Raw genomic sequence first — 1,764 nt, 5'->3', positions numbered from 1 at the left:
CATGAAGCAAGATCCCTACCTTTCAACTTACACAAAAATTCACTCAACATGAATTAAAGACTTAAATCTACGACCTGACACCATCAAATTATTAGAGAGCATTGGAGAAACCCTGCGAGATATAGGCACAGATAAAGACTTCTTGGAAAATACCCCAGGAGCGCAGGCAGTCAAAGCCAAAATTAACTATTGGGATTGCATCAAACTGAGAAGTTTCTGTACTGCAAAAGAAACAGTGAGTAAAGTGAATAGGAAGCCGACAGAATGGGAAAATATATTTGCAAACTATGCAACAGATAAAGGGTTGATAACCAGAATCTACAAAGAAATCAAGAAACGCCAGAACATCAAAACAAACAATCCACTTAAGAGATGGGCCAAAGACCTCAACAGACATCTTTCCAAAGAGGAAATCCAAATGGCCAACAGGCACATGAAAAAATGTTCAAGATCACTAGCAATCAGGGAAATGCAAATCAAAACCACAATGAGGTTTCACCTCACCCCGGTGAGAATGGCTCACATTCAGAAATCTACCAACAATAGATGCTGGAGAGGATGTGGGGAAAAAGGGACACTAACCCACTGTTGGTGGGAATGCAAACTGGTTAAGCCACTATGGAAATCAGTCTGGAGATTCCTCAGAAACCTGAATATAACCTTACCATTCAACCCAGCCATCCCACTCCTTGGAATTTATCCGAAGGAAATGAAATTGGCAAACAAAAAAGCCGTCTGCATCTTGTTTATTGCAGCTCAATTCACAATAGCTAAGACCTGGAACCAACCCAAATGCCCATCAACAGTAGACTGGATAAAGAAATTATGGGACATGTACTCTATGGAATACTATACAGCAGTCAAAAACAATGAAACCCGGTCATTTACAACAAGATTGAATAATCTGGAAATCATCATGCTGAGTGAATTAAGCCAGTCCCAAAGAGACAAATATCATTTGTTTTCCCTGATCGGCGACAACTAACTGAGCACCAAAGGGAAAACCTGTGGAAGTGTAATGGACACTATGAGAAACAGTAACTTGATCAGCTCTGGTGCTGACTGTTGTTGTACAATGTAATACTTTATCCATTTTAGTATTTTTTTGTTCACTCTGTAATTAACACACAATTATTCTTAGGTGTCTAAATCTTAACTGAAAAGTGATCCCGGTTAAATATAAGAATGAGAAAAAGAGAGGGAGGAGATGTACAATTTGGGACATGCTCAATCAGACTTGCCCCAAATGATGGAGTTAGAAACGTGCCAGGGGATTCCAATACAATCCCATCAAGGTGGCATGTACCAATGCCATCTCACTAGTCCAGGTGATCATTTTCAGTTCACAATTGATTACACTGATAGATCTAAGAGTCAAAGGGATCACACAAACAAGACTAGTGTCTGCTAATACTAACTGATAGAATCAAAAAGGGAGAGAAGGATCCAACATGGGAAGTGGGAGACACAGCAGACTCATAGAATGGCAGATGTCCTAAATAGCACTCTGTCCTCACAATGGCCCTTAAGGCATTCGGATCTGGCTGAAGAGCATATGAGAGTATTTTAGGCATGAAAAGCCAAGACACTCTGGCAAAAAAAAGAAGACTTAAATGAAAGATCTCAGCGAGTGAGAGCCAGTGGAAAGAACGGGGCCATCCAAGAAGGAGGTACCTTTCTCTGAAGGGAGGAGAGAACTTCCACTTTGACTATGACCCTGTCAGAATAAGATCGAATTGGCGAACCCTAACAGCTTCCATAGCC

The sequence above is a fragment of the Lepus europaeus genome (genome assembly GCF_033115175.1).
Source record: "Lepus europaeus isolate LE1 chromosome 3 unlocalized genomic scaffold, mLepTim1.pri SUPER_3_unloc_1, whole genome shotgun sequence".
NCBI classification, from domain to species: domain Eukaryota; kingdom Metazoa; phylum Chordata; class Mammalia; order Lagomorpha; family Leporidae; genus Lepus; species Lepus europaeus.
This window is presented reverse-complemented; position numbering follows the sequence as displayed.